Source organism: Anabrus simplex, chromosome 2 (genome assembly GCF_040414725.1).
Source record: "Anabrus simplex isolate iqAnaSimp1 chromosome 2, ASM4041472v1, whole genome shotgun sequence".
NCBI lineage: Eukaryota > Metazoa > Arthropoda > Insecta > Orthoptera > Tettigoniidae > Anabrus > Anabrus simplex.
Window position 1 is genome coordinate 361786773 of NC_090266.1, and position 9663 is coordinate 361796435.

The window sequence follows — 9663 nt, forward strand, 5'->3', positions numbered from 1 at the left end:
AGCATGTTTCAGTGGATTTTGCATCATTGTATAAAAAAATTAATAAACGTCTCAGTTTAAAAGATATGGAGGTAAAATTTGGTATGTGAGCTTGATATACTCCAAGGAATATAAACATGTGTTTTGCATTTCTAAAGAAAAAATCATGGAATACTGTGCGCAAAAATATAATTATTTTGTTATTAAAAAGGAAAAAACGTAATTTGAAATGAATTAGCACATTGTACACTAAATCCAAAGTGACTACGTGAAGATAATTAATCTTATCTCTTATCTGGGATCATGTATACCAATTTATATTGTTAAAGTAGGCCTACTTTCCAATTTATGAATTAATTTCTAAAAACATGGAACATGTGGGGAGAGCGACACCCACAATGTAACCTGTCAACGATTGGATGTTTTACGATTTTAGGAGAGTAACAGTGATCATTTGAGAGAAATGTGACTAGTAGCATCATTAGTTACTCCAGAACAATTCAAGAGATAAGAAAAACATACAAAATCAATTAATATCCATAGTAAAATGAAGAATGTAAACAACCTAACTTATTACAGAATTCTCCTCCATAACTTTATGATACATTTCATGTGATCATATTGCACTTATGTTTTGGAGCACAATCTAGATGCAGGCCTTTACTACATTTACAACACACTGTTCTTGATCTACGCCTTTTTGAATTGGTACTACACACGCAACAGTTAGACTCCTTTTTTTCAGGAAGTTTTCGCACTTTAGTAGAAGTACTGGTACTTCCATTTATATCACTCACACTGCCAGGTGAAACCACACCAGACTGCTTGTGTTCAAGCCACTCACTTCCTAAAGTCTCAATGATTGACACTGTATTGGCCAGTCTTGACATGGGGTATCGAGCTCCTCCAAAATTTTCCTTATATAGGATGTAACCATTTAACACCATCCTTGCAATAATGTTGAAAGCTACTTTCTTCCAATATTTGACAGTTTTCCTCTCATCAAGGTATGTGTACAACATCATATCACTAGTATCAATCCCCCCATGTATTTATTATAATTACACACCACTTCTGGTTTTGTAATTTCTTTTTGCTGACCCTGGCGTTTAGTTGTGAAAGTTTTATCAGCAGCCCTACCTTCACTAGTCAGTAGCAGGACAGGATTCCTCTGACTCTTCTTTTCCCTATAGCCCATAGCTAACACAGGCCCTGACCTGAAGTATTTTCTATCCCCAATACCAAACTTTTCTTTCAAATACTGAGGCAATCCTTTTCTGTTTCGACGTACAGTACTTGTTATGAGTGTCCCCATTTTATACAAATCCTTCACTAATGGCACTGACATGAAGAAATTGTCAACAAACACATGGTATGCTTTCTGTAAATAATTACCTATAGTGAGCAGGTGCAATACCACACAGTACCCTAAACCATGCTTTGCAATATTGTCTTTATCTTTTTGACATTTTGCACCTCTGTACACATAAAATCCTAAGCAGTAATTCACTACTGAATCACATATCATCCAAAGTTTTATGCCCCACCTGTGATGATGTTTATTTGGCAGGTATTGCATGAGTGTTGTGTGATTCTTCGTCCCCACCAAACTTTCATCAACAGATAGTTGCTGATGTGGAGTGAAATGGCACCTTGAAACTCTATTGACATGGTTAACTACAGGCTGGAATTTTCCACAGGGATCATAATTTGCTTCATTAGGGGCAGCAAGGCCTCTATTGTCTACAACATGAAAGAATTTCAACAGAAGCTGAAATCCATTTCTGGAAAACATGTGCCTAAACCAAGGTGAACTTTGGGAGAATGAAGCTGACCAGTAACTAGCTATTGTAGGTTTTTTGTCCAGTCCCATGTTCAGTATGCAAGCCAGGAAAGCTTTCATTTCTTCCACTGTAGTGTTGTGCCAGCTGGATGCCCTTGATGCAGGTGAAAGTTTGTTCTGAAATTTCTTTATAGTTTGTGAAGCATATCTGTTAATCTCTGTTACTAATAGTGTCAAGAATGAAAATGTAAAGAACAGATTGAAATATTCTATGGGTGGAGCATTAGGTTGAGGTACATGTTTTGGGCCTGGGATTTCATAAAATTGGTGGGGATGGACAATATTACTTTCTGGGAATATGCATTCAGTCCAAGAATCATCTAATTCACTGTCACTATCATTTTCATTAGCACTGTCACTATCACTGTTTGATATTGCAGGAGCTGTTGTAAGACCATTAGCCAATGGCACGGCTCCATCATCCTCTGGCTCACTATCTGAAGACTCAAAAACTTCACAATCATCACTTTCACTAAAATTAGAGTCGCTTAAATCTTCAAAGCGATCCAAAAGTTCCTCAATTTCTTCTCCTGAAATAGGCCTACGTGACGACATGACTTGTTGTTATAAATGTACTATTTACAACTTTACTACGACCTAAATAAGTTGCTAAGTAACTATAACTACAGTAGAAATAATTATAAACTGTATATATAACGTTAAATAACTCAAATGCGTCAATTAGAACGTAAAATTGTTGAAAACAAATCACAACACGCGGACATAAACAAACAAGGAGGCTGCCATATTGGATCATAGACGTCACGAACTCACACACTATACACTCACACTGAAAGAGTAAACAAGCAAAAATGAAGCTATGTCAGTGCTATCTAATAACATAAGGAGGAATTACAAACATTCCACCTTCTTACTATTTGATTTATGGCGCAATCTAGCGCCTTACTGCATAACTACACCACATATAAGAGGGTGCCGATCGAACCGGCATCCTGGCATTTTTCGTACAGAATGTAAGTGCCGATGCATCGGCATCTTGGCACTGTAAGAGTTAAATCTAGAGCTCACAACAACAGAAGTAATGACTACACGGAAGTGAAAGAATATTTATTTCTGAACAAGGGCGAGACAGGTGCATCACCGATACCGAGAATATGACGTACCAGTATTTTTCAACGCCTCGAGGCATTTTGTGTTGTCAGGTTGCAACGAAGAGATTTTAAACTAACCGATGCGGTGTTGACCAATGGAAAAATTTATCGGAGGCTTGCAGATAAACCAACATAAGAGTAACTCAGAGTGAACTCCAGTTAGCTTCTCCACTAACAATAATTAAATTATTCCAACCACAGAATTGAATAGAGGGGATTTTTGTAATATCACTCCCATGTTGATTAATAGTAATTGTAATAAATTAAAGTAATGAATTCTTGTAAATGACCCACGCTATCTCGCCATTGGTCAAGAAGAGCACGCCATCAGGGACGCCGAATTAGCGCGCGAAAGGTGGAGGACAGGAATTAAGTGATATTTCCAAGATCACCGAACTATATGAGTTCAGAATAAGACACATGACGTGTATCGCAAGTTTATTAAGTGGGATAAACCAAGAGATCCAAATCCACCTGCATATGCCGATTTAGGATAACCAACCCCCCTCCCCAGGAGATGACCAGGGATGACCTCGGTGGGAAACCATATCGTCCATAAATAACCAGTAGTGGGACCTCACATCACCCAGTTGTTACCAGTCGAGCTTTACATCAACCAGTCGTTTGAAATAATTTGTTACGCTGACACGATGACTCTGTAATTCAGTACCAGAAAACTCATAGATTCTGTTGGAGTGAAAGTACGTTAGTAGTCATGAAGGTGAAGACGAACAGTGATAATTATTCAGTATATCGAGTGTAAATTATCAGTATCACTGTATGTGAAATTAATACATTTCTCGACATTTCATGTGTTGGAATTTAAAGGATCGGCAGGAACGCCGATAATACTTTTGAAGCCAGTGTTCAGAGCCTGAAATAAATATTTCATGATAGACGGTGAAACAATTACTGTAGCAGGGAACTGTAAGAGCGAGGCGATCACGAGACGGCATCGTATACTTCGGGAAGTGCGGATTGAAGAACGCGATACGCGCCGGTTCGAATGAAACGACACTTCGTCGCAATGTGCCACGACGTGTGATTCGGGCTCAAGGACGAATAATTGTGCAAATGTAATGGGTCTAGAGGCACCTATAAGTGTTTTTTGTATAAATTAATGTAAATTCTGTAAGGAAGGTATTAATCATGGGTAGTCACCCAGAAGTGTTTTATTGTGTTAAATTTATAAAGTGCGATATAATGGACGAGTAAATTACCATGGGGCCATCCGCTACGAGACAATGGAATTCTACATAGGAATGAGTACACAAATTTAATATTTGGGGATGTTATCGCGACTAAACGGGGTTCAATGTACATTAATTATGGTTACTTAACATGGTCCGCCTCCCGAATCCATGATTTTAATTTTTTTGTTAGACGGACGAACTAATTTATATTAACGTAATTATGGGTTAGATTAATTAATTTGAGTATTTGTTTGTCGTATATAATGTAAATATGGGATATATTTCTTTCAATTAATGCATGCTGTTTGTAATACCTGTACTTTGATTTAAGTTCATTTCAAGTCTTAAATTCCTTTTTGTGCTAACCCATTTATTTGATTTCAATCACTGCGGGGATTATTTGTATATTAGTTAGGAATATTTTCTACCAGACAGCCAGATTATGAAAGTGCCAGGGTATGTAAAATTTGTGTTGCGTACCGAAGGTCATAATAATAATAATAATAATAATAATAATAATAATAATAATAATAATAATAATAATAATAATAATAATAATAATAATAATAATAATAATAATGTTCTATCTGCTTTGGGCGTTCGTAAGTTCTATATAATAATAATAATAATGCTCGGTGTGTTTGCGAGAAAGAAATAATAATGTTTGTGAGTTGGCAAAGGAAAGTAAATTAATAATAATAATAATATTTTGTGCGTTTGCAAGTTAAAGTATAATAATAATAATAATAATAATAATAATAATAATAATAATAATAATAATAACAGTGCTTCGTGAGTTAGCTAGTGCAAATAATAATCAATGTGGAGATGACATGTAGCGTTAAAGACTTTAATTCGCGTAATCAGTTTGATTTTACGTAAATTGTTGATTTCACGTTTAGACTTTATTTTAACCATTAAAATTTGTTTAAAAGCGATAAAGACACGTGAATTAGAATGGTCACGATATGTGGAAATCCCAGAGTGGTTTGAGCCCATATTTAGAGTTGGAAGTCATGAGGAACGAATATCCGGCTTGAAATAAATTGAGCCGTACTGTTTGTAATGATGAAATAGATGAATCTCAAGGCCTAAGATGATATAAAATGCATATTCCGGTGTTATGAGTAGCAGAATCCACACACCGAGGATTAATTTACGAATTAAATGTTTGAAGAGTTCCAATAAAAGGAAATAGACTTCAAATTGGAAGGAATAGTTTAGCAATCGCCGGCATTGGAGGTATTTGCCCAGCCGCGATGTGCCGGTGAGATGTGTCTTGGGAGGACGTGTGTCCCCATATAAATTAACGGCAGTACGAAACTGAAGGTACGGTCCCGAATACCGTGTTGTCCCGACCATCATAAATCAGATCTTGGTGGTTCATAACGTGATTTAACATATGTGACTAAATTCTAAAGAGTGGAAATTAAAGTATCAACTTTCCATTTTAATAATAATAATAATAATAATAATAATAATAATAATATGAAGAGGAATAATAGGAAGAATTTATTCGATTAATTTGAGAATAATTATGGTGAGATCAATGTAAAATATTAAACCCATGATGAATAAGTGATGCGATGATGATAATCTCCACTGATGGAAATAATAATAATAATAATAATAATAATAATAATAATGATGAAAAGTTGAAGAAGCAGAAGAAGAAGAACTTGCGATAGTAATTGGAGAATAATAATTATGATGACAGAAAATTAAGATATTTTTGGACGATGATTCATTGTACGAAATTAATAATAATAATAATAATAATAATAATAATAATAATAATAATAATAATAATAATAATAATAATAATAATTTATTAGGAAACTGATCATTAAATTTATGCGGATAAATTACGAGGAAGAACGACTCGTTGTTTGAAACGTCGGCAAGGGTTGGCATATAATCATCCCGGATGACAAATGATAATAATCAAATATAGGACTATAATTGAAATTAATGATAATAATAAATTAATTGATTGTAATCAAAGAATATGATAATGATCAGATAGAGAATGATAATGATATTATTTCATAATAATCATAGGAGGATATGATAGGGACAGTCGTCATGTGTGGAACTGCTCAGAACCAGATGTTGGGTTTTCACGGGGAGATTGTTAGCGGTAGATACGAAGATAACCCACGGACGGCACATGTCTTCCTTGTCAGAGCATAGTAATGAATAGAGACGAGAATTATAGGCACTAAAAACAGTTAAAATAGGCAGGCATATAGGCTCTTAAATTAGCCAAAATAGGCATGTAAATAGTCACTAACGTGTAAAATAGGCAAAAATAGGCATGAAAAAATACTTATAAATCAATAACACGCTCAATTACTATAAAAGGAATTTACGACGAGCAACGTTTCAGTGTTTTCCGGTAACAATCTCCTTCTCCTGTCAAGCAGCATGTTTCGTACTGAGAGAAATCTCTCAACATCACAGGAAGTGATTGGATAAAACTTCAATGAAGCCACTCCATCTGGTTTTAGTTCAACTGCTTCATCTACCTCACCTCATAGTACCTCGGCTACTTTTACCGTCGTTTTCCATCCTGGATTCTGCTGCAGGACTCTTATGGAACTTTTTGCTGACAGCGGCTGCCTTTCCACAGGTTCGGTCAAAATTTCTCCTAACTTATTCCACAACCCTGAATGACTCCACCGGGGGAAAGCCACTCGTTTCTACTCGGTGATTGCTCCCGGCAACTTGTTGAAGTTTGAAGATGCTCCAGTTTATGCAGGGGGGATATTAGCTCCCATCATTGCAGTGCACAGGTCTATAGAAAATTGTTGTTGGTCGCTGTTCACAGTGGACTGGTAGAAAAGCTGCGATGACAACGCTTCCTGTACTCGTGTTAATTGCATCGCAATATTTTTGTGTTGATCTATATGGTATTTTTTCACATTTGATCTGAAAAATAATAAAATTGAATTAAATTACAATGTTCTCATATTCCTACAGCTGGGCTAGTTGGCAATAATGCTTAGTATAAACAGAATAATGGCGTATGGCCTCCGGAGAGGCCTGGTGCAGGTCTTTTTCTCGTAGACGGCCTATTAGGCGACTTGCATATCTGTGAAGATGAGGGTCTTACCTAGGATGATTTCTAATGCGGAAAACGCCACACACACCCAGCCCTCGAGCCATTGGAATTAACCAATTAAGGTTAAAATCCCCTACCCGACCGGGAATCGAACCCGGGACCCTGTGAACCGAAGGCCAGTACGCTGACCATTCAGCCAACGAGTCGGACAGTATAAACATGCATTCGTTTCATTTAAAAAATAGAAAGACTATTAGAGGTGATGTTTCTAGAAGTACGCATTCGTAATTTACCGTACATGGAAATATGTCCTCAAAAATGTTCAGTTATAATCTGGCAGTTTCCTGTAGAGTTCGCCGGGTGAAAAAAAATCATGAAAATGACGCGAAACGATACCTGAGTAGCGTAGAGGAGAGAACCTTCATATATGCTTGCCAGAAACTCACCAAGCTGCCTCTAGCAGTATTCTTACTTATATAGAAGAATTAAAACGGAGGCACTATAAATCTCAGATTTTTGAACATTTTATATGTTGCTATTCACCGGCTTTGGTCAGCCGGGTCAGGTGTCATGAAGACTATTTTCTGTTACCTGCAATAGATACTGCATCACGTGTGCCCACAAGACTGTCACCCTCGTTAAAAATTAGAAAACCGCGTGATTTAAAATTGTCGTGGCATGCGCTCATAAACTTACATTTTTCACAATTTAGCAAAACTCTAGATGGAATGCTAGAGCGTACGCACCCCAGATTATCTTTGCATGCCCCCCGCCCCCCCCCACCCCCACCCAGAACAACGTGTAACAACTAACCGGACCTCACCAATCCAGACCAATCCCACTGGCCTGGTCTTGCAAAGATAGTCTTTGTAGCCTTGTTAAAGACGCTGTGACATCGTTCAAGCCATGCCATCTTGTATATCTAGCCTCTGTGACATCGTCCTAGCTGCACCACATTCGATCTTCAACCTACTGTATGTTTCGCGAAGGCATAGCGGAAGTGTAATTGACTTCACTAGAGCCTACACATAGCGCTGGTGAAAGTTACTCAAGATTTTAAAAAAATACAATTCAATTGTAGTCCGCTTCTTTGGTGTAGTAGTTAGCGTGATTATCCGCCACCAACGTAAGCCCGGGTTCGATTCCCGGCTCTGCCACGAAATTTGAAAAGTGGCACGAGGGCTGGAACGGGGTCCACTAAGCCTTGGGAGGTCAACTGAGTAGAGGTGGGTTCGATTCCCACATCACCGGGCGAGTTGGCCGTGCGGTTAGGGGCACGTAGCTGCGAACTTGCATCCGGGAGATAGTGGGTTCGAATCCCACTGTTGGCAGCCCTGAAGATGGTTTTCCGTGGTTTCCCATTTTCACACCAGGCAAATGCTGGGGCTGTACCTTAATTAAGGCCACGGCCGCTTCCTTCCAAATCCTAGACCTTTCCTTTCCCATCGTCGCCATAAGACCTATCTGTGTCGGTGCGACGTAAAGCCGCTAGCAAAAAAAATTCCCACCTCATCCATCCTCGAAGTGGTTTTCTGTGGTTTCCCACTTCTCCTCAGAAAAATGCCGGGATGCTACCTAACTTAAAGACGCGGCCACTTCCTTCCCTCTTCTTTACCTGTCCCTTCCAATCTTCCCATGCCTTCACAAGGCTCCTGTTCAGCATAAAAGGTGAGGCTGTTTGGGACAGGTATTAGTCCTCCTCCCCGGTTTTATTCCCCGACTCAAAGTCTTACGCTCCAGGACACTGCCCTTGACACGGTAGAGGTGGGATCCTTCGCTGAGTCCGAGAGAAAAACCTACCCTGGAGGGTAAACAGATTAAGAAAGAAAGAAAGAAAGAAAGAAAGACAGACAGAAAGAAAATATTTCAGTTGTAAATAACTATTTTCGCGGGAATTGGATCAGAGTTCAAGTTACCGATTTTTAATTTTCATCCACTCTGTGACAAGAGAACATCGGCGTTCCAACTCCTCGTTCAGTAATAAAATGATTATTTAAATTTTAGCAACATAAATTTTTGAAAGTTCGCGACAAAATAACTTTCCACAATACGTAAATTATAGGCCTATAAATGCTACAATGAAATGCGATCGTAGTTCAGTCACAAAAAAAGATAAAAGGAACAAACGAACTTACCAAACTTGGCAGAAAACTACCTTTCCATCCGTAGTGAAACTGGGATCCCCTGTGATCCACCGCTTCAGCCAGTAGGACTTCGACGATTTTTCTTTGTAATTACGTTTTTTTACGTCACGCCGATACAGATAGGTCTTATGGGGACGAAGGGATGGGAAAGGCCTAGGAGTGGAAAGGAAGCGACTGTGGCCTTAATTAAGGTACAGCCCCAGCATTTGCCTGGTTTGAAAATGGGAACCCACGGAAAACCGTCTTCAGGGCTGCCAACAGTGGGGCAAGAACCCACTATCTCCCGGCTTCAAGCTCACAGCTACGCGCCCCTAAGCGCACATCCAAC

The 9663-nt window shown here is 38.4% G+C and overlaps 1 pseudogene; it reads right to left on the minus strand.

Annotated features, from left to right (window-relative positions):
- Window positions 1-587: 587 nt before the first annotated feature.
- On the minus strand, window positions 588-2377 carry LOC137498458 (piggyBac transposable element-derived protein 4-like; annotated as a pseudogene).
- Window positions 2378-9663: the final 7286 nt, after the last annotated feature.